Source organism: Hypanus sabinus, chromosome 1, assembly GCF_030144855.1.
Source record: "Hypanus sabinus isolate sHypSab1 chromosome 1, sHypSab1.hap1, whole genome shotgun sequence".
Classification (NCBI taxonomy): Eukaryota; Metazoa; Chordata; class Chondrichthyes; order Myliobatiformes; family Dasyatidae; genus Hypanus; species Hypanus sabinus.
In genome coordinates, this window is record NC_082706.1 from 21,112,991 (window position 1) to 21,136,281 (window position 23,291).

Sequence of the window (23,291 nt, forward strand, 5' to 3'; positions counted from 1 at the left end):
AAGTACAGTGAGTGCTCGTGAGTTGTGAGTGAGTTATGTTGGCATCAGAAGTGAGGCAACACTTGAGGGCTGACCCCTTGGATGGTGTTAGCCATGGACGCAATACAGTGTATTTCACTGTTTGTTTTGATGTACATGTGACAAATAAAGTTCATTTTTATCTTTACCCATTTTTGTATTTCCACACAATTAATAATCTGATAACCTGCATTCTCATTCAAGTAATTAATATACAGTACATTACAAACAACATAAGTCCCAACACCAATATCTGCAGTACCCCTTGCTACAGATTTCCAGTCAGTAAAACTCCCATCCACCATTACCCTCTTCCTCATGTCACTCAGTTATTGTGGGATTCAATTTAACAACACAGTCCCAAACCATTACACCTTAATCTCCTGGAGTGGTCTTACTAACATCTGTGCAAGCCACTCCTACCATTCCTCTATCATCAACTAGAATCAAAAACCATTAATAAAAATAGAAAATGCAAAGTAGATCGTGCTGGTTCATCTCTGCTGAGTATTTTTTTAAGTTGGGATGATTCTTTAGGGATGGTTTTGGAAACAGAAAGGGGAATTGGGGGACAGGGTGAGGTTTAGGGACAGTAATGCTGGTAAATTAGAGGTCAGATTAGGATTTAGGGATAGGGATGTAGAGGAGTTAGAGGTCAGGCTGGAGTCTAAGCCTTCACTTCATGTTCGAAGAATAGGGCGCAGCTGAGTAACAAAGGACATTCAGAATCCAGGCTTCTGCTCTGCACCCGAAGGCCAGTCATTTGGATGTGTGGCAAAAGAAATCCATAGATGTTCAACTGTCCCAGGTCAGTGGATCCTGGGATCGGATGCCTGTGCGAGCAGGAGACACGAGAGTTAGTGAATCAGTGAGTCTCAAGCCTGGAGTTCAGGGCCTGTCATCAGCTAATTTGTTGTTCTGCTTTGTTGCATTGTTATTTTGCCATGCATTGTGGGAATGCTATTTTGGCACTGGAGTGGATGGCAAAACTTGCGGGCTGCGCCCAGCACATCCTTAGATGTGTTTGTTGTTAAGGCAAATGATGCACTTCTCTGCATGTTTCTGTGCACATCTGAAAAATCAATGAATCTGAACCTGAGTTCTTGGTGAAAGGAAAAGGAAGTAGCTTTCATTGGAGAGATGGTGCAGATACACAACGAATCATGAATTCAACTGTCTCTTCACACTTGCTCAGTGATTCTTAAACTTGTCAAGCACGCTTGGCTGTGTCACAGCATGTAGTGAATAAACTAACTCCAGTTAACCTCTTTGACTCACAGCACATTTAGAATAATGTCATAAACTTTGGGCTCTTGCTTCTCTGCTGACCGCCAGCATTGAACATCATTGGAAAGCACAATGATCAGTGAGGCTTTGGGCTTCCAAGGGGACTATTGCCCAGACAACTCTTTCATAAATGAAAAGTACTTAGAGAAACCAGTACAAAATGATACCCATTCTGCCCTGAGGGAAATTCACTTATCTTTTTCTATGTGATTAAGCACATTCAGTTTCTATTTTAATGGACAGTTTCTGATCTGTATTAGGTCACTTCCTGTGCAGTCAGGAAGTAGTAAGTAGGAAAGCATGTTGGCTGGCAGAAGTCCAGAGATTTATGTTAGAAGCAAATGAAGTTTCTATCTGAAGCCATCTTGTTGTTTCCCCAGCAGAAGCTTGTAAGTTGATGTTATATTGTTTAGAAGTTGATCAAAAGGTATCAGTAAGATTTTGCTGAAATACTGTTATATTTTGAGTTTATTAGATACTAATCTAGATGCTAATGGTTTACACATATTATTTATTTGTAGTATTTACTTGTCAGAATCTTAAAATATTTACCTGTAGGAAACTTAACTAAGTTCTTACTTAGATGTGTATATTTACTTGGCTTGAATGGTAGTTGCACTGAATTTTGATTTTTTTTTTCGGTTTTACTGTGTCATGACGTTGAGTCTGCAATAAAACCAGGAGCTGGGGTGCTATCTCCTGACTCTCATGTCATTTTTGAACAGAGTTTGGCTGACTGTCTAGCTGATGTTCCAACACCTTGGCATGGGAAGTACAATAGCATGCTAATCGATCTCAACTGAACAAAAATTGTACTGCCTCATTTAAGACTCTGGAAATGCTTTAATTATGCCTTTGTGATGTACTTTAAACACTTTCAACAAAGTCAGTAAGAAGATATATGAACCAAGCAACCATGCAAGCATACATTAGGAGTCTGTAAGGAGATCAGGGAGAATTTCGAGAACTGTCAGGGGAAAATATATCCTGAACAAACGGCGAGCAGCAGAAACATTCATTCTGAGTTGCCGTATCTTTGCAACTAAATGAATCACCAAAATATGTGGGCACATTCCAGATTACAGCAGTTAATGATTAAAAATACAATATTGCTGAAATGAAATGTATTAATCAGCGTGGCCCTGAAATAATTCAGTGAGTATATTAGCTATCACTCACAGGGGATTGCTATTTTTACTCCACTACAAGCGGAGGTGGTGATCAGCTTAACATAAATAGGTTAATGATCCCTTGAAAATAAAAGAAAGTATTAAATAAAAGAGGTGTATAAATAGGGTAAATGCAAGCAGGCTTTTTCCCCTGAGGCTGGGTGAGACTACAGCTAGAGGTCATGGGTTGGGGTGAAAGGTGAAATTTTAAGGGGGACACAAGGGGAAATTTCTTCACTCAGAGAGTGGTGAGAGTGTGGAACGAACTGCCAACTCAAGAGGTGCATGTGATTTCAACTTCAACGTGTAACAAAAGTTAGGATAGGTACATGGATGGGAGGGGTATGGTCCTCGTGCAAGTTGATGGGACTAGGCAGCTTAAGTGGTTCAGCATGGACTAGATGGGCCAAAGGGTCTGTTTCTGTATTGCAATTTCCTATGACTATGACTCGAAAGCATAACAGAAATATGAAAGGCCATTTCCCTTAGCTTGTTACCTATCCTGCTTTCAAGATCCATACAGCTTAATATTCAAATGGGAGCAAGCCGAAAACATGATATTATAATCCATGCAATGCAAACAAAATGCTGGAGGGACTCAGCAGGCCAGACAGCATCTATTGGAAAAGTGTACAGTTGACATTTCAGGCCAAAACCCTTCAGCAGGACTGGAGGGCAAAAAGATGAGGAGTACATTTAAAAGGTGGGGGGGGTGCGGGGAGAAAGAAAAGCACAAGGTGATAGGTGCAACCACAGGGGGAGGGGTGAAGTAAAGAACTGGGAGGTTGATTGGTGAAAGAAATGCAGGGCTGGAGAAGGGGGGATCTGATAGGAGAGAACAGAAGACTATGGAAGAAAGAAAAGGGAGGAGGAGGACCAGAGGGAGGTGATGGGCGGACAAGGAGATAAGGTAAGAGTGGGAAAGGGAATGCGGAATGGTGAAGGGGGAGCATTACCAGAAGTTTAAGAAATCGATGTTCATGCCATCAGGTTGGAGGCTACCCAAACAGAATATAAGGTGTTGCTCCTCCAACCTGAGTGTGGCCTCATCGCCACAGTAGAAGATAGACATATCGGAATAGAAATGGGAAGTGGAATTAAACTGAGTGGCTACTGGGAGATCTCGCTTCTTCTAGAGGATGGAGTGCAGGTGCTCGGTGAAGCGGTCTCCCAATCTACGTCGGGTCTCAGCGATAAACAAGAGGCCACACCGGGAGCGCCAGGCACAGTATATGACCCCAACAGACTCACAGGTGAAGTGTCGCCTCACCTGGAAGGACTGTTTGGGGCCCTGAATAGTAGTGAGGGAGGAGGTGTAGCACTTGTTTCACTTGCAAGGGCAAGTGCCAGGAGGGAAATCAGTGGCGAGGGATGAATGGACAAGGGAGTCACATAGGGAGTGACCCTTGCAGAAAGCAGAAATTGGTGGTGGGGGGGAGGCGGTGAAGGGAAGTTGAGCTTGGTGGTGGGATCCCGTTGGAGATGGCAGAAGTTCCTGAGAATTATGTGCTGGACATGGAGGCTGGTAAGGTGGTAGGTGAGGAGAAGAGGAACCCAATTCCCGTTGGGTGGCAGGAGGATGGGGTGAGGGCAGATGTGCATGAAATGGAAGAGATGCGGTTGAGGGCAGTGTTGTTGGTGGAGATATGAGTAACTCACCACATCTTCTACGTGTAGGTGTGAATCAAGTGACCTATGATGTATAATGTTTCTCAGGAATCAATTAAATAACAGCCTGACTTTACATTAAATAGTCTGCTCTGAGCTTTTACCATTGGGTCCATGCCTTCCAGCACTGGATGTGCATTCACTTGATCCCAGTTAGACTGAGTATGCAGTCAGAAGTATTTCTGGCTGAAGATCAATCATAAAGCTTCACAAAAAGTTGTCTGAAAACAAAATTGTATTATGGTGTTCAGTACAATGGGGTTATGCCCTATAACGTTCCCTTAAACAAGAGGGGCCACATTTGCTCAGAAATGTCATTGCAATTCTACACATGCATCACTTATACCTGGGCTATCTCTTAATGCGCCAGTAATTTTTAACTTGTAATTTACTCTCGTCAGGCAGTTGACATGGAACAAAGTGGTCACACATGCCTGGCACACATCTGAGTGTTGCTCATCATAGATAAGATTCCTTTCTAAATGTTGCTTTCAAGAATATAATGCAACATCATGTGATTCATATGGATAAGCTAAGACATTCAGTCGAGAGAAAACCCCGCACAAAACCACCAACTACTTCTAAAACAAGACCAAAGTGTTTGGCTTCACTGGCTTGGTCATTTCCTTGTCTGAGAATTCACTGATTCTGTCTTAAATTTTCTTGCCAACTTTCAAGAGCCATCCTTCACAGTGCAGAGTGGAAGGAATAGCCTGGTGATTCAAAGTTCAAAGTGCATTTATTATCAAAGTAAGTGCACGTTATACAGCCTCGAGATTTGCCTCCTTACAGGCAGCACAAAACAAAGAAAACTAAAAGAACCCATTTTAAAAAAAGACCATCAAATACACAATGTACAGGGAAAAACAAGACAAATTGTCCATATGATAAAAGTAAGCAATTAACATTAAGAACAAAAGACTCAAAGCGCAGACCAGCCAGAGCAGGCCACAGCCCCAACCCCAGTTCAGCACAGAGCAGAGCAAACTTCACAGACCAGCGAGCAGACCAGCCCGACCCTTGGCTCTTGTCCCGATCCCCTGCCTTTCAATCTATCTGATGCAGCATTTAAATCACCCAAACATTGGGGCATTCCTCATGCTAGAACTTGGGCCTTGTTGCATCGATACACTCTGGGCCTGGACGCCTCCACCACATCTCAGCCTGCACCTAAATTTTCAAGATTGGCCTGATCAATCAAACCTCACTCTTCAGTGGAGCAGGTACAATAATCATACATCATAATTATTTGCATATCACAACAATGGCTTTAGATTCATCATCAACATATCCCCACTCCCCTCTCCTACCACTGTGCACCTTCCATTCTATCAATAACTCAACTTGTGCACCTCTTGAAATGTGTTGCTACACCAGAGGAAAGAAGCAAGTGGAAATATTTCAGTTCTTGCTTAGAGTTGTCGACGAGGCTGGAGAAGGAGTTGGTGGTAGTCACTGGGGAAGGGGAGCACAAGATCAGATACTCCTAAATCTGGCCTGCCCATCAATGTTTACAACTTCATCTTTCTGCTCTAATCCAACCCCTCACATCACTTCAATACCCAAAAATCTTCCTCAGCAGGCTCTGAACAGCTCCCACAGTTCCTCAATTCACACTCCCTCAGCAGGTCTCAAATTCCCTGTCCAGACTATTCCCTCAAAACTCCAGGAACATCGCACTTCTCTATCATACAAGAACAGAAAACACTGGAAGCACTCAGGAAGTCAGGCAGCACCGGTAGAAAGAGAAACAGCTACCATTTCAGGTAACCTGAGCTGAGAAAGGGAGACAGCAAATGGCAAAGACGGTGGGGGAAGAGTAAGGGAGAGAAAAAAGGGAATGCCTGTAAAAAGGTGAAATATTCACATTCCAGCCCATTAGCAATCTCCTCACACACTGTGTAGTGAACTACATATACCTATCTGGACACGCCCCCTGCTGTCTGCTCCTGTGGCTCCTCCCACAGACCCCTGTATAAAGGCGATCAAGGCCTGAGCCCGGCCTCCTAGTCTCCAAGATGTAGTATGGTGGTCACTCACTGTTTGTTCCTCCTTCCAGTCAATAAGACCCGATATCTCGCCTTACATCTCAGAGTGAGTTATTGATGGTGCATCACACTGAAGGCTGCCTTTACTTAGTTGTACTCTGTTTGAAATGCTGTAGTGGCAAGAAATTTGTAATATGCAAGGTTTCCCTAATGACTTCCCACTTCACCTCTTCCCAGCTCCCTACCACAACAAGGAAAAGGGCTTGGCTTTTTCAGGAAAATACTGATACTGGCTATAAAAACAAAGCGGCAAATACACTGGAACCTGGGAAGAAAGGCAGCAAAGTGCAATTCACCTCCATAAATAGGAAATGATTGATCAGTTTTCAAGAAAACCCTCCTGTTGATAATGACTGAGACCATGGAGAAATGTCAAATTTGGAGAAATCAAAATTCAAATAACATGAAAGTGATTGATTTAAAGTACAAACTGATTGCAAAATGGACCTGTTTGTTCCTCCAAGCAGAGTAGAAAATTAAAGTGTAGTGAAACATCAGGGGAATGCTGAGGCCTATGCAGAGTTGGCACTGAAGGGGTGCAGAGGCCTGTGGTAAATCAGTCATGCTAACATTGATTGGTGGGGTGGCCTGAAGGGCCAACGAGCTTGTTTCTGCTCTTATTTTTCACGTGCTCTTGTGCAGCTATCCACAAAGCCACCTGACACACACAACACACTTGACACTACAGCTGCGAAAGTGAACTGCAAAGACGCTGGTGAAACTGACTTGGGCCTCCACTGGAGAGCCAATTCTTCATAGTGCAGCGAAATTTTCCTTGAGTGCAAATTAAAGAGTCCATCCTTAACCAAATTGCTCTTGGAATGCCCATTATTAATACTGGACATTTATATCTAAATGATTGTATAATTATCTTTGGCTGCCTTTTTCCCTTGTGGAGGGTAGGGAGTACAGAGCTTCCTCCCGGTCTTCACATGATAACACAATGGCCACTCTCTTGCAGCGAGGACAAGAGATCCAGGTTCTGTCCTGATCTCTGGTACGAAGTATTGTTTGTACATTCCACCCTCCGGATACTCTGACATCTCAAAGCATGTTGTTTGGGTGGTTTGTTAGTTGGCCACTATCATTGCCCCTAGATTGTAGGTGAATAGTAGAATCAAGGACAAAATGGGTAGGAGTTGAGAATGCAAGGAGAACTAAATAAAATCAGTTCAAATTTCAAGGTACATTTATTATTAAAATATGTATACAACTTGAGAATCGTCTCCTTACAGCCATAAAAATAAAGAAACCCAATAGAACTCATTTAAAAAAGACCATCAAACACCAAATGTGCAGAGAAAAAAAATTGTGCAAACAATAGAAGTAAGCAAACAACATTCAAAACTGAAGTTCACGGAAGTGAGTCCTCAGTCATGAAGCCAGCAGAAACTGCGGCCCATTAGATGAATTGCAGGCCGCAGCCTGAGTTCAGCACAGAGACAAGTCAACCTCGTGGAGCATAGAGCTGAACTGGCTCATCCCTCATCTGGCCCCAACATCCTGACCTTTTCAATTCAGCCCAGCACTGAAAACAATCATACCACAGGTCTTTCCTTGCTGTCTGGCCTGGGCTCCGCCGTAACTCTGCCTCGCCTCAGTTCTGCAACGTCGAATCACCTCCAACTCCACTCCAACCATTGGCTCATTCCTCACTCTCACGCCCGGGCCAAACTGCCTCAATCTGGCCCATACCCAGCACGGTGCAACAGTCCTGCACCTTCGAGACTTTAGTTCACACTACAAAAATACCAGGCCGTAGAGCCGGTCCATTGTTTACCAGAAAAAGTGTGATTAATAAAGTCATTAATATTTTTCTTTGCTCTGTTACAAGATTAGTGTAAATGTCTGGTCATCAGCCAGCATGTACTCGATAGGCCAAAGGGACCCTGTAGTGCTCTCGCTCAGGTGTAAAAGAACTCTGAACTAAACACCGAGGTAAACCGTAGTCAATGAAAACAGGATCGCAGTAAGATTAACCATTTACTGTTCACTCTTCCTCATTAATGTATGGTGAAAACTGTTGATAAAACAATACAAAATGTATACAGTATTTGTTTCCTTCTTGATATCACATTTACATCATAAATACTTGCAAAAGTAAAACTACAACAACTACATTACAATAAAGCATACAGTCAGAATCTACCTACGCCATTGACTGCTTTAAATACACTTCAACACAAACTATCCGCAACTCTTTAACTAACGAAAACATAAACCTTATCAACCGTCATTACTTTTAACAGAATCAGCGTTAACATTTTTAATTCAACACATCAATTATCTCACGAACTTACGGCGTTGCTTCACTGATGTTTCTAGTGCGTAGAAAGAAAACTTTTCTTGCGCTGATCCTGCACATGTGAGCCCTCTCCTTCCCGTTTCTCCAAACCGGTATTTCCCCACAGGACGCAGCGAAACCGGGTGTGATGTCATCACATGCCGCGATATATCACAGACAATGAATTTACTTTAAACAATCCTAACTTTAACTAAAAAATGCTAACAAATGAATTACTAAAGCGAAAATATTATAAACAAATGCCATAAATGCAACACACTCCACGCTTGACTTTCGTAAGGTCACAATGAACATAATACAAAACTTCAGTCTCTAAATCAGTCCTTAGGTAGAAATAGAATGACTTCTGTAACTGGCCTTTGGTAAATTTTCACATCACCTTAGTCAGTAGTTTTCAACTCAACCTTCCTGACATGTCCATCCCTACTAGGGAATGTGGCAGTGATTCTGGCCATTGGCCAGCTGTTGCGGGTGATTTGCTTGTCCCTGAGCAGGACTAAATCTCCAACTTGAAGATTCCTGCAGGGTTCTGTCCACTTTTGTCTGTGTTGCAACAAAGGTAGCTATTCCTGTCTCCAACGAGACCAGAACTGATTTGCCAGAGCCTGGACCTGTCTCCATTGCTTTGTGTACAAATCCTTATCAGAGAAGTCCTCAAGTGGAAGGGGAGCTCCTGCCTTCTGCGTAAGGAGCATTGATGGCGAGAGTATGAAGGGGTTTTCCAGGTCAGAAGACACAGGTAGGAGTGGTCATGCATTTATAATGGCTGTGACCTTTGCCATTAGTGTGTACAGTACCTCGTGGGTCAATCAGGTGGGTTGCTGCATCTCCGGTTTCCTTTTCAGGGTTTTTGTTCCTCTTCCACAGTCTGGCAGACAGGGCGTTGGAACTTGTGAAGACTGTGAAAAATGATTTTCTGACAGAATTTGTGTTACCCATACTGGCTGTTGACCACCTTTCTCTAATGAGTTGCAATTCTCTTTGGTTTTCTCATGATGGAACTCATTATGAAAAGCATTACCCAAGTTCTCTTGTGTGCTTAGATCTGTGGTACACTCACCAGAAATTTCACTATCATATTTTGCACTTTTGCCTTCCTTCTTCTTTTTCTTGTTTTTGCCTTTTGTGTTCTCCTTGATACACATGAAACTTGTGCGGGGTTGAAAAATTGAATGGTGGCCACTCTCTAGCACATTGGTCTTGAGTGTGCTAACCGTCAGTTTGTGTACATTGCCAAGGCACACCTCTCCTATCACCACCCAGCCCAGATCCAGGCATTGCGCAAAGGGGGCGTTGTGTGGTCCATTGACCTGTTGCCTAACCTTGTGCACCCGAAGGACATCTCTTCCTAATAGCAGGAGTATTTCTGCTTTTGGATCCAGTTCTGGGATGTGTTTGGCGATGTGGTGGAGATGTGGCTGGTGTAGCACCGCACTTGGCGTCGGGATCTCAGTGCGGTTCTTCAAAATCTCATTGCACTCTAAGAGTGGGAGGAGACAGATGACGACTTTACCATCCAGGGACTCGAGCTGGAAGCCTTCTGCCTTCCTTCCATAAGTTTCCACGCTGCCTGAGCAAGTTCTAAGGTAGTATGGGAATTGATTACTCTCAATGTTGAACAAGTCAAAGAACTCTGGACTGACTAGTGAGCAATTGCTCTGATCATCCAGAATCACATAGGCTTTGATGGCCTTGTCTTTGGCTCCCTTAGGGTACACCTTAGTGAGGCAGATCTTTGAACAAGAACGGCTTGACTGAGCTTGACCGCAAACTTCTGTGCAGCTCGAGCTGACAACAGTTGTCCTGGAGTGAGCCTCTCCCTCCCCGCCATCCTGTTGTGGGGGTGAAGGAGCTTTGTCAGTTTGCGGTAACGGGCCGGGATGCATGGCCCCATCGTGATTAGTGCTACTACATTCCGGGCACTTCATGGTGATCGTACACTCTCTAGCAAGGTGAGAGGTAGAGGAACAGCATTTAAAACATATTTTTTTCTCCTTGAGAAGGGCCATCCTCTCTTCAAGGGGTTTTTCCCTAAACGTTCTGCATTTTTGAGGGGGTGGGGTTTGTTATGCAATGGACAATTCTTGCTAGGGTCATTGTTAGCTGTAAAGGCTTCAGTCTTAAGCACTGAGACAGGTTTATTAATGTTGAAATTATTCAAAGTGGATTTATCTGGCTTGGTGTAAATTGTACTGCTTCCTGGACCCATGAGGTTAGGGTCGTTTCGCTTCTTCACCTCCTTGCACACAAACCTAGTGAAGTACTCGAAGGGAGGAAATCAACCATTGTTCTCTTCCTTGTACTCTGCGCCAATGGACACCCACCTTTCCTGCAGCCCAAATGGAAGTTTGTCCAAGATTTGTCTAATCCCGTATGGAGTATCTAGGTATACTAGACCAGTTGAGTAGCCATCTTCTATGGCGCCTTGAATCTCCATGAATAAATCTCCAAGCTCTCTTAACTTAGTGTGGTCCTTGGCTGACACCTTAGGAAAATTTTCCAGATGTCGGTATAGTGCCGCTTCAATAATTTGGGGGGCCGCATAGCCCTCCCGAAGTCTCTCCCATGCTTTGCGTAAGGCTAGCTTGGGGTTGTTGATGTACACTGAACATATGCGTCTCACTCGTTCGCATGATTCTTTTCCCAGCCATTTCGCCATAAGATCCAACTCTTGGGTTGCTCTGAGCTGGACTCCATGGATAGCGTTGGTGAATGTGGAGTACCATGCATGGTAACTTTCAGGTTTATCATCAAACTGGTATAGCCCTGAAGTGACGAGATCTCGTCGTGCTAAATACAGTGCCATGGGTTCAACTGCAAGTGGCATGTGGCCTGGGGGATATGTCGGCGGGTATATGACTGAGGGCGTACCTCTGTTATGGAATTTGCTGTTCTGAATTCAGCCTTTGCCTCTCTTCTCACCAAATCTGGTAAGTTTGGTGTCGAGAAGTATTTGTCATCAGCCCTTTCATTCTTGAATTCGTCGCGGAGTTGCAAGGGTAAATTGTCTTCCTCGGATGGATGTGATGCAATTGGGCCTCTCTGAGGCTCCTCATGCAATGGGGCATTAGCGTATAAGTATGGAGAGGAAGAACGAATCTTCAGGTCTATTTGAGATTGGACATAGTCACGTGCGTTCCAATCTGATCTTTTCTGAAGTAGATTTTACGTCAACCAGATCTTGCATTTCTTCAGCATTTTCTATTAACTCTGTTTCCACCCTGGCAGCTTCTGCTTCTCGGTGTAGCATCAGCACTTCTAACTCTGACTCTATCCTTACCCTTTCCAATTGGTTTTCCACTTCTCTGGCAGCCGCTTCCTTCTGGTTTTCGGCTTCTCTGGCAGCCGCTTCCATTTTCAATTTTGCTTCTTGTTCGGCGTAGAACGCTCGCACCTTGGCGGCTTCTGCCTTAGCTCTTGCATGGGCAGCCTTACTTGATGATGCCCTACTGCCCCTGTCGCTGGATGGCAACGACTTGATGCTGGATCGAGTTGTCATTGCAGCACTTGAAACACCTGATAATGCCGCCTTTTCACTGTAGTGTTCTTGCTCGGGTGTAAGAGAACTCTGAACTAAACACCGAGGCAAACCGTAGTCAATGAAAACAGGATCGCATAAGATTAACCATTTACTGTTCACTCTTCCTCATTAACGTATGGTGAAAACAGTTGATAAAACAATACAAAATGTATGCAGTATTTGTTTCCTTCTTGATATCACATTTATATCATAAATACTTGCAAAAGTAAAACTACAACAATTACTTTACATTAAAGTGCAGCATACAGTCAGAATCTACCTACGCCATTGACTGCTTTAAATACACTTCAACACAAACTATCCGCAACTCTTTAACTAACGAAAACATAAACCTTATCAACCGTCATTACTTTTAACAGAATCAGCGTTAACGTTTTTAATTCAACACATCGATTATCTCATGAACTTACGGCGTTGCTTCATTGATGTTTCTAGTGCGTAGAAAGAAAACTTCTTGCACTGATCCTGCACATGTCAGCCCCCTCCTTCCCGTTTCTCCAAACCGGTATTTTCCCACAAGACGCAGCGAAACCGGGTGTGACGTCATCACATGCTGCAATATATCACAAACAACGGATTTACTTTAATCAATCCTAACTTTAACTAAAAAATGCTAACAAACGAATTACTAAAGCAAAAATATTATAAATAAATTCCATAAAGGCAACACAGACCCATTTCTATGCTGTATCTCTCTCTATCTCCAAATTCTGAAGGCATAAAAAGCATCTGACAAAGACATGTTTTGTCTCTGACATAATAGACCTTGTGCAACCAGCCGATCTGAGCTTTGGTACAACATGCATCTGGTGCCATGGAAGACGGCAACGAGTCACAGAAGGGTAGGCCAACGCTCATTTAAATTGGCAGTGTCCACGCTCTTGGAAGTGTGAGTGGTCACTGTGCAATAAAGCACACTGAAGCTTCAGGAATTGTGGCACTCGAACCTGTGGCTCTGTGCATCATGCTAAATACAAACCGACACAAAAGAGTGCAGTGTAGTTTCAATGCATTTTTCATGTGCTATGCAATTTTCACTTCTTGCTTTTGTGTTGTGAATTCTTTTCCTCCAAACTTCTCATCCCAACGAAAGTTGCTGTCTCTCTCCATGTTAAATCACAGTGGCTGTGTGATGGCTCAGCCATGCTTCACACTGATAGAGGACCCTACAGCAGATACATTACTGACATTTAAGAGTCTCTTAGCACAAGAGAAAAAAAAGAAGGCCATGTGGAAGAGAAGAGATCAATTGATCAGAGTAAATTAATTTATTTTCGAAGTATCTATACAGTATGTCACCATCCATCACCCGGAAATTAATTTTCTTGTCGGCATACTCAATATTGAATTGAATGGACTTTATTACTTACATCCTTTATATACACGAGGAGCAAAAATCTTTATGTTATATCTCCGTCTAAGTGTGCAATGTGCAAGTTATAGTAATTTATAATAAATTGTTTGTACAACAGGATAGTCAATATAACATAAAAATACAGTTGTGTCAGCATGAGTTCATCAGTCTGATGGCCTGGTGGAAGGAGCTGTGCCGGAGCCTGTTGGTCCTGGCTTTTATGCTGCGGTACCAATTCCTGGATGGTAACAGCTGGAACAGTTTGTGGTTGGGGTGACTCAGGTCCCTAATGGTTCTTCAGGCCCTTTTGACACAGCTGCCTTTGTAAATGTCCTGAATAGTGGGAAGCTCACATCTACAGATGTACTGGGCTGTCTGCACCACTCTCTGCAGAGTCCTGCCATTGAGGAATGTACAGCTCCCATCATAAACATAGCAGAATCAATGAAAGATGCTGATGCTGGAAATCCAAAGCAGCACACATAAAACACTGGAGGAACTCAGCAGGTCAGGCAGCATCTATGGACAAGAATAAAAAGTTGATGTTTCAAACCAAGACCCTTCGTCAGGACTGAGAAGGAAGGGGGAAGATGCCGGAATAAAAAGGTGAGGAGGTGGGGTGGGAGGTGGAAAAGGCTATCTGGAAAGTGATAGGTGAACCCAGGTGGGTGGGAAAGGTCAAGGGCTGGAAAAGAAAGAATCTGATAGGAGAGAAGAGTGGATCATAGGAGAAAAGGGAGAAGGAGTGGGCCTGGAGGGAGGAGTAATAGGCATGTGACAAAAAGCAAAAGGTCAAATAGAGGAATGGGGGAGAATTTTTTTACTAGAAGGAGATATCAATATTTATGCCCTCAGTTTGGAAGGTACCTCCAACTTGAAGAGTGTAGTTATCCCTTTGGTTCAGGAGTCTAATAACTGCAGGGTAGTAACTCTTCCTAAACCTGGTGGTGTGAGTTCTGAGGCTCCTGTACCTTCTGCCTGATGACAGCAGCAAGAAGAGAGTATGTCCTTGGTGGACATGGGCAACATCATTGGCTGGAGGACCTCTTCTATACTGTACTGTTTTATGTTCTATGTTCTAGATGTGACGCTTGACAAAGCAGGATATTGTACCATAAATGTATCAACATTCTCAGATCATGCCTTCAATTTGTGCTTGCTTACATTTTTTCCGTCATACAGTATAAGCCTGCTTAATTGTTCTCCAATATATCTACAGGTCTTCCCCAGGTTACCAACAAGTTTAGGAAACATGCAGGATGGATTTGTCATTTTGGGCAAAGCTTCAGTATCTTCTGCCATACAGCAATATTTTAATGTTTGAGTTAAATAATTTGGTTTAACAAAACATTGGACAATGTTTTGTTTAAATATATTGCAGACAGGCCGGATACAAACAGTTTGCAGAAAGGGAATACTGTTGTAATCTGGGCAGGATCTGTATCACTTTATCTGTGTCTGTCAGTAGATATTCCCATTGGCCCATATCACTTGTCATATTGCTCAGGATTGATCCAAAGAAAAATCAATGGGCTCTTCATATGTTCATCTCAAGTTAGCGATCATCTGCCACTTCAAAGGATGAAAGTAAGAGGCAAGCAGGAAAATTACTTCTGTGTTCCTCAACAGCAAGCATCATTCTTCACTGTTGCAAAGTCAAAATGTTGGAATTCTCTAACCCATCAGCACTATGGGCGTGAATGTACCATGACTGAACTATGTAACATCAGGTGTGAAGCGAGAGTGATCCCAGGAATGAAACATTGATGTATGAGGAGCATCTGATGGCTCTGGGCCTGTACTTGCAGGAGTTTAGAAGAATGAGAGGGATTTCATTGAAACCCACCAAATTTTGAAAAGCCTAGATCAAGTGGACGTACAAAGGGTGTTTTCGATAGTGACAGAACCTAGAACCTGGGATATATGTAATACCCAGGGAGGGGTAGCAACGCTGGTGAAGGGGCTTGTTGTGTCCATTATGGGGCATCTCACTCACCATTTGGATCCACCAAATACTCAGCTTGGCCGCAGCCTGGTACGTTGCTTTGACAGGCGAGCTAAACCAGGTGAGGGTAGCCAGAGGACTTTATACTCTACTGAGATAGGGACATGCCTGTTCTGACACATGAAATCAGTTCTGGGGGACTGAGCGGATGAGATCCAATGGCCAGGAAGGCAGTTCTGCAACACTTCGCGGAGAGCGAAGGGCGTGACAAGACACAGAAGGAGTCACGTTCATCCACTGCGACCAAGGAAGACCCCAGACTGTGATGACTGCCTGAGCGAGTGGAGCTGTCCCAGTGTAATGGCTTTCCCGCTTTTAAAAACTCTCCAGCACAGGCTTTCTGCCATCGTTGGAAATGATGGAGAAATGGCAGAGTTGAGGACAAGAGGGCACAGCATTGGAATAGAAGGATGTCCCTTTGGAACAGAGATGAAGGGGAATTTCTTAACCAGAGGGGAGTGGGGTGAGTCTCTGGAACTCCTTGTCACAGATGCCTGTGCAGGCCAAGTTACTGAGAATATTTAAAGCAGAAAGGTTCTGGATTAGTAAGGGTATTAGGGAAGTCAGGAGAATGAATTTGAGAGTGGAAATAAATCAGTCACGATTGAGTGGCAAACCAGACACAATGAGTCAAGTGGCATAACTGTGCTCAATGATCTTTGACTTCTATTTATTATTAATTACTATGATTGAACATTGCATATTTAAATGGAGATGTAGCGTAAAGAATTTTACTGAAGAATGTAAGAAATAAAATCAATTCAGTAAGTAATTTAAGAGTTGTAGCAAGTGAACACTACAATAGTGCCTTAATTTTCAAATGGATTCATCCATTTACTATTGTTAGCTGAACAAAAAAATATATAACCACTTCCCTATTGTCTCCACTCTCTAGATCAGTGATTCCCAACCTTTTTTTTATGCCATAAACCAATATCATGAAGAAAGGGGTCCATGGACCCCAGTCTGGGAACCCCTGCTCTAGATAGATTACTTGCATGGAACGGTAATTGCTTAGGCCTCATTGTTCCTTCCATTGTACCTGACCTCTCTAGACTCAGTGATCAGTGTGTCTCAGTGTACAATGTCATCTCAAGTGACAGGAGTCCTGTTGATGGTCAGTTTTTCAATCAGCCATAAAGTCTCAAGTTTGTGGTAGTTTGATTGACTAACAATTTTGCTACTGTTATGAATGCACCACAGCTCTGAGGAGCCGAAGGGGCGGGGGAGCCCCCTCCTTTGTGAGAATCGCAAGAGCACTAGTTGAGGGGGGGTCAGTAGACCCAGGAAATGGGAGAGAGAGACGTGCCGAATACCTCGTTTCACCGCGATGCAAAATAATGCGACATTGACCATTGTCTCATGAAGACCACGTGCAAGCCCTCGGGCAAAGTGGGCTGGTTGAGAGAGAGATTGCATCACCCCAACCTGATTGACATCTGAGACCCCATGAGGAAGTATAAAGGAGGGTCTGGGGGAACACCCCCTTCAGACGCACCAGAAGAAGTGCTAACGATCCCGTAGTAGCGGGAAGCCATTTGAAGGAAGCCACGTGCGTTGGATTCCGTGCCTGGAGTCCGTGGCTGGAATCACGGAGAACCGCTTTTAGCTAACAATGGGGAAGCCCGCTCCCCTGATTCAACGAATTTGCTTCATAAAGACCCAGGCAAGTTTTCTTTTCTCACCAATCTCTCTCTCTCTCTCCAACAAGTGAAAACCCAGCGGCACCCCCCCACCCCGCCCGAAAGCTAGAAGCCTGCAGAAATTTGAGTGACTTTTATATTTCCATCGGACAATATATTATCCCCCTAGACAAATGATCGAGCTGTTTCTTATTGATGGTTATTATTAGACCCGCGCTTTTAGATTGAGTTGTGACTACGTATATTATCTGAATGTTTGTATTAATCTTATTTTTGTGCCCCTTTCATAAATAAAGACTTTTAAAAATAGTACCATCAGACTTCAACGGACCTCTCTATCTTTGCTGGTAAGTGATCCAGTTACAGGATTTCGTAACACTACCAAGTCGCAATAATTTTATCTCATTTCCTGAGATATCGGGAGATAGATAACCTTCCAACAGAGAAAGGTACTTTGTTCAAAACAGCAGTTCTCCTGCATGTCTGCCCCCTACAGGCAAATTAGGTCTTTGCAGCTTTTCACTGAAGCAATAAGCAAACAACATGGTGAGTAGATGGTCACACGATACCTTTCTTAAAGAAGTATTGCATGAATCATGTCCATTATTCCTGCCGCTGCTTGTATGGAGTTTGAACGTTCTCCCCCGACTGTGTGGGTTTCCTCCAAGTGCTCCTGTTTCCCCCACAGTCCAAAGACATATCGGTTGGTAGGTTAATTGGTCATTGTAAATTGTCTCGTGATTAGGCTAGGGTTGCTGGGCAGCATGACGCGAAGGGCCTATTCTGCACTGTATTTCAATAAGAAAATAAATATTTTAAGCTATGTTCCATGGATTGTAATGGTTCAAGAAGGCAGTTCACCACCATCACCACGAAATGGTTTGAGAAATCCACCACAAACACTTCAGTTGGACCAAAGGATCAGCAGCCAGCAACACCTACATCATGAAAATACATTTCGTAAGCAAAGTACTGGTCCTGACTTTCCCATTGGTACAATTTAGCAGCTTTTGCACAACTAACTGGGGTGAAGAATGGCACTCCTAAAAGATTAATCTAGCCTTCTGGAGGGTCTGTTGTTCAGAACGAACATGAGATTGGGGAAGAAATGTGCTCCTGGTTAAATTCACACAAGTACTTTAGACCCATTGAAACTGATGAGAAGGTCCACAAAATGACAAAAAGAAATACTTACTTCAATTATTAACTAAAACGTTTCAAAATTTTCAGTGTGTGTGTGTGTTTTAGTCATGTTTTAAATTTTGAACTTTATTTTCATTTGTTAGTAAAACCTGAACTAGCATTAGAATTAATATTGTCAAGGATCCCTCCCATCTGTCCCATAATCTCTTTACCACTCCCACCATCAGGCAGAACATACCGTAACATTAGGACAAGGACTGTTAGGATGGGAAACAGCTTCTTCCCCCAGGCTGTGAGGCTACTGAACATTCTACCCACCACCCAGGTCTCGTCAGGTATGAAGACCAATAGCACTATACTGCTTACTTTTTAGCTGGTATCACAAATGCGCCTTATGCTAAGTGTCAATCTTCAGGAATATGTTGTTATTTGGTTGTGGTAATGCGTGACGTGTGAGTTATATGCATGGTGTTGTGCACATTGTTTCACTTTGTCATATACAGGCACATGACAATCAACTTAAATGCTTTTGAGTGTATTTTTCTGACTGGGAACTGTCCAGGAGAATGCTGGAAGAAAGAATATGATGACATGGCTCTAGATGATCTGTACTTAAAGACCTAACTGATATGATTGGCAAGACTTCAGACTAAAATTCAAGGTAAGCTTATTTTCAAAGTACACATTATCTCCACATATAACTCTGAGATTCATTTTCTTGCAGGCATACTCAATAAGTCTATTATAGAATAATAACCATAATAGAATTGATGAAAGACCACAAGAAAGTTGAAACCGTTTGTTCAGTTCAATAGATGCTGCCTGACCTGTTGAGTTCCTCCAGCATTTTGTGTATTTTGCTTTGGATTTCCAGCATCTGCAGAATTTCTCATGTTCGAACTGATCAGTCAACAAATTAATAGAGACACATATTTCTCAAATTATTTTCATTTCTCCTTTTTCTGGATGACATAGGAGATCATTCAACCAATCTCAGAGCAATCCCATAACTCCAATAACCTCAATTATTTCCCTTTAACTTTGTCCCATTGACACCTCCTTGTTTCTCCTACTATTAATCAACAATAGGTATAATGTACAGTAAACCAGATAATCTAGCACCCAGCCCTGCTTTGGGATGTAGGATGACCATGGACATCCAGTAGAATCCAGTACATTCACAAGGAGAATGTACAAACTGCAATCAGACAGCACTGGAGGTCAGAAGATTACTGAAGCTGGGAGGCAGTGCCAGTAACCCTAAGGGTGACAACCCTCGCAAAACTGACAACACTAGATCTCTTGGATCCTGGTGGATAACAATCTGGATCTCTGCCTTACTCCTTGACAACAGCCGGCTTTTCATTGACGCTCCTCTACTCCTTGGCAGCTTCTTACACACCAGTAACTGCAGGAAAGGTACAAAGAATCATTGAGGAACTAATGAATTATATCCATCAGGAATAGAGTGCAATTACTTCATTCTTATCATACAGAAGATTTAAAAGGATACTTAAGGATAGTAAAGAATATGGAGTCATGGTGTCATAATGCACAGAAACAGGCTATTTGGCCCAACTAATGTATAGAGCACAGAACACTGGAGAAACTCAGCAGGTCAGGCAGTATTTATGGAAATGAATAAACAGTCAACATTTTGGGCCAAGACCCTTCTTCAGGATGGGAAAGAAGGGGGGGAGGCACCAGAATAAAAAGTGTGGGGGGGGGAGGGGCAAGAGGATAGCTAGAAGGTGATAGGTGAAGCCAGGTGGGTGGGAAAGGTAAAGGGCTGGAGAGGAAGGACTCTGATAGGAGAGGAAAGTGGACCATAGGAGACAGGGAAGGAGGTGGGGAGTGAGAAGAGGCAAGAGGCCAGAGTGGGGAATAGAAGATGACAGGAGGGGGAGTGAATTTCTTTTTACCGAAAGGAGAAATCGATATTCATGCCATTAGGTTAGAGGCTACTCAGAGGGATTATAGGGTTTTTAACCTCCAACTTGAGGGTGGCCTAATTTTACCACAAGAGGAGGCCATGGACCGATGTGTCAGAACTGGAATGGGAATCACAATTAAAATGCTTGGACACCATGAAGTTTGGCTTTTGGCTAATGAAGCAGAGATGCTTGACACAGCGGATTCACAGCTGAAGTTTTGTCTCATCTGAAAGGACTGTATGGAGATGAGGGAGGAGGTGAATAGGCAGGTGTAGCACTTTGGCCTCTTGCAGGGCCTTGTTCTTTGAAGGAGGAACTGGAAAAGAAAGCCATACTCCTGGAACAGATGCAGCAGAGATGAAGAAACTGAGGAAAGGAATTAGCATTTTTACAGAAGAAGGGCGAGAAGAGGTATTGTTAAAATCACAAAATAGTTCATGCCAACCTAGGGTCCCATCAGACCTGATCCCATTTGTCCAATTTTGGCCAATATCTCTTGAAATCTTTCTTATCTATATACCAATCAAGGTGACTTTCAAATGTTTTTAATGTGTGTTCTTCAGCCACTCCTTCACTGTGCAATTCATTCCACAGAGATGATGAGGTTTACAGAGAAGATGTCAATAGAAAATGCTGTAAACACTTAGGAGCTGAAGCAAAACCTGTGGAGAGGCAAATAATCAAATGATACAGATTAAAGGCCTGAGCAAACAACATTAAATGCTGGAGAAAGTCTTCAGGTTTGGTATAGGGTCTTGACTATTGCATGTGTGTTCTCCATTATTCTTACTACATTTTGTGTGTTTTGCTCTGGGTTTCTAGCATCTGCAGAATCTCTTGTGTTTCTTTTATGGTTTTCAATGTTCCTTAAGGTTCTGCTGATGAGCAAAATCAAGAGCATCCTGACTGGCTGCATCACTGCCTGGTATGGGAACCGCACTTCCTTCAATCATTGGACTCTGCAGAGAGTGGTGCGGACAGCCCAGCACATCTGTAGATGAGAACTTCCCACTGTTCAGGACATTCACAAAGACAGGTGTGTAAGAAGGGCCCAAAGGATCACTGGGGACTTGAATCACCCCAACCATAAACTGTTCCAGCTGCTACCATCCAGAAAATGGTACCGCAGCATAAAAGCCAGAACCAGCAGGCTCCGGGACAGCTTCTTCCACCAGGCCATCAGACTGCTTAACTTATGCTAACACAGCTGTATTTCAATGTTATAGTGACTCTCCTGTTGTACATACTATTTATTATAAATTGCTATAAATTGCACATTGCACAGCTAGACGGAGATGTATCCTAAAGATCTTTACTCCTCATGTATATGAAGGTTGTAAGTAATAAGGTCAATAGAATGAACCAAAACACGGGCTTCATTCTTCATTTCTTTTTGTGCAGATGCCACTTGATCTGCTGAATGTTAACTAGAATTTCCTGGGGAGTCCTGATGAAGGGTCTCAGCCCGAAACGTCAGCTGTTTATTCTTTAAGATAGACGCTGCCTGGCCTGCTGAGCTCCTCCAGCATTTGGTGTGTGTTGTTCTGCGATGTTCTGTTTTGATTTTCAGACATACAGCATCTAATTTTTTTTTTGCTTCAGATAGGGATGTTCTACGGTAGGGAGACAAGACACGGGCAGCACGTGGTTAGCACAACGCCTTACAGTAGCAGCAACCTGGGTTCAATCCCTGACACTACCTGTAAGCAGTTTGTACATTCTCCCCGTGGCAATATGGGTTTTATCCGGGTGCTCCAGTTCTCCCCCCACAGTTCAAAGACATACTGTTTAGAAGGCTTTGGTTATTGTAAATTGCCTTGTGATTTATCTAGTGTCAAATAGGTGGGTAGCTGGGCAGGATCGCTCGTTGAGTTGAAAGAAATGTTCCACGCTGTATGTCATTAGATAAATAAAGAAGTACATGCCTTAAATATTAGATAATTGTTGTGAAATCCATTAGTTGATTTAGACACATCAATAGTAGATTAGGACTCTTATGTTGAAGTGAGAAATCCAAGGGGTAAGTTAACAGAAATCTTTAAAACAAAAAATTTTAATGCAGGACGAATGGTCAATCAAAGAAGCTAAGACAAAGAGGAGTTGGAAGAAGTCATGTGGAGCAAATATCTCAACAGGACAGCTGAGAGGAAGACTTGCATTTCTATACGTCTGTTTACATCCCAAATGGCTTCATGATTAGTGAAATGTCTGCATTGACATGACGTAGGAAAGACAGCAACCGCGTTGTGAGTACAAACCTACTATAAGGAGCAAAGAGTTAACAACCAGATGATATGGAATCAGCATCAGATTCATGTCAACAATCAAACATCCACACACACGAAACGAACAGTAAAACCATTTTTATTTGGCCCCATTTTCACCGCTAACCCACCCCCCCCCCCCAACAACACATACACACACAGATTCTAGAGGTCAATTAACTTTCCACTTTCCGAAGCACGTGTTGTTGTGATAATTAAGGACACCACAGCACATGCATTAAGCCTGCTCAAACAAAGGGAGAACATGCAACTCCACACCAGCGTCATTCCAGGGCCAAGAGTGAAGCTCAGCAACTCTACCAGCTGTGCCACTCCAAATTAAAACACTGGTCAGATACAAGGGCTAATTCCTCACAACGGTGTAGAGATTATGATACACAGGAGGTTCTGCAGCAGCTGGAGATCTAGAGCAGCACGTAAAAATTGCTGGAGGAACTCAGCAGGTCAGAGAGCATCGATAGAAATGAATAAACAGTCGGAAGCACGGAGGAGGGTCTCTTTCCGAAGTGTCGGCAGATTTCACTTCCATAGATGCTGAGTTCCTCCTGCATTTGGGTTTAGATCACCATGCATTGAACCTCGGTCACTTTGCAGAACAGAGGTCATTAATTGCACTCCATTTCTGAATTCAATTCTTCTTAAGGTAGTGGAATTTATTTAGGTTTTGCTTTATTTTTGGCACATGTACCAAGAAATAGTGAAAAGCTTGATTTGCGTACTGCATATAGAGATCAAGTCTTTATACAGTGTATTGAGCTAGAGAAAGGTAAAACAATGGCTGGACTGGAAGCCTGTGACTAGCGGTGTGCCACAGGGATCAGTGCTGGATCCATTGTTGTTTGTTGTCTATATCAATATCCTAGATGATAATGTGGTCAACTGGATCAGCAA

The 23,291-nt window shown here is 43.1% G+C and overlaps 1 long non-coding RNA gene across 2 annotated transcripts; it reads left to right on the forward strand.

The window, feature by feature from the left end:
- Nucleotides 1–1,607: 1,607 nt before the first annotated feature.
- On the forward strand, nucleotides 1,608–22,162 carry LOC132391766 (uncharacterized). Of its 2 annotated transcripts, XR_009511346.1 has the most exons (4): nucleotides 1,609–1,694; nucleotides 18,409–18,516; nucleotides 18,685–18,842; nucleotides 20,988–22,162. It is a non-coding gene; the product is annotated as an uncharacterized LOC132391766 (long non-coding RNA). The 2 variants fall into 2 exon arrangements; XR_009511347.1 differs by lacking the exon at nucleotides 18,409–18,516 and having other exon boundaries at nucleotides 1,608–1,694.
- The last annotated feature ends 1,129 nt before the right edge of the window (nucleotides 22,163–23,291 follow it).